Here is an 875-nt window from a genome sequence, read left to right as displayed (position 1 = left end):
CTGAGGAGATATTAGTGTGACAAATCTCTGGCCAGAGTACTCGATGTGATTTAGGTTACTTGGTTTCCTTGTAGCACATGCGATGTCACTATTTGATCTTCAAGATGCGTTGCATAGTTATCGAATCTCGAACGATTCTCGATGTACCAATGGTTGTTGATTCGATCGGGATATATGGATGAAGGGACTGTACTGTACGCTAACCAAAACTTACTGGTTCTTGCAGGCACTATCACTGATACCTAGGGAATCATGGGGCGATGTTGCTAGACGCTCTTACCATGATTTGTTGGATAAGTCGGAAATCGTTGTTCCGAGTCACAAGGAGTTGTGAGCCCACAGCTAGCTATATCCCTGAACCATTGAGGGTCACACAAGTAATGGATTACTAAACCCCGTTGAGATAGTTAAATTTAAAGAGTTAAATTTAATGAAAGAGAAGTTGGACTTCTTAACTAAAGGGAGTGGAATTTCCTAAAATGACATAGGGATGGACATTTTTGAAAATCACTGAATTCGGATTAAGAAAAATTATCTTGACTTTAAAAGGTGCAAAAATGGTTTCTGTGCACATTGGTGAAATCGGTTTATCAATCGGAGTCATGATGAATTTTATATTAATTTCTATAATAACGGGCTTGGCTTGTTAGGCTTAAGTTATGGATTGTGGGCCCTAAGGATATAGTGTTCTAATACAATTATAACTTAATCCAGTCTAAAAGTTATATATAAATACATGTGTAGGGTTCGAAAATATAACTTTTTCATCAAGCAATTTTCGAAAATCAAACTTTATATTATAAGGGGAATTTCGAATTCTCCTCTTCCCTTTTTGAGAAAATTCAGTCTGTGATTTTTCCGAAAAGTCACTTTCT

The sequence above is a fragment of the Henckelia pumila genome, chromosome 4, assembly GCF_033568475.1.
Source record: "Henckelia pumila isolate YLH828 chromosome 4, ASM3356847v2, whole genome shotgun sequence".
Taxonomy (NCBI): Eukaryota; Viridiplantae; Streptophyta; class Magnoliopsida; order Lamiales; family Gesneriaceae; genus Henckelia; species Henckelia pumila.
Note: the sequence above shows the minus strand (reverse complement) of the source record.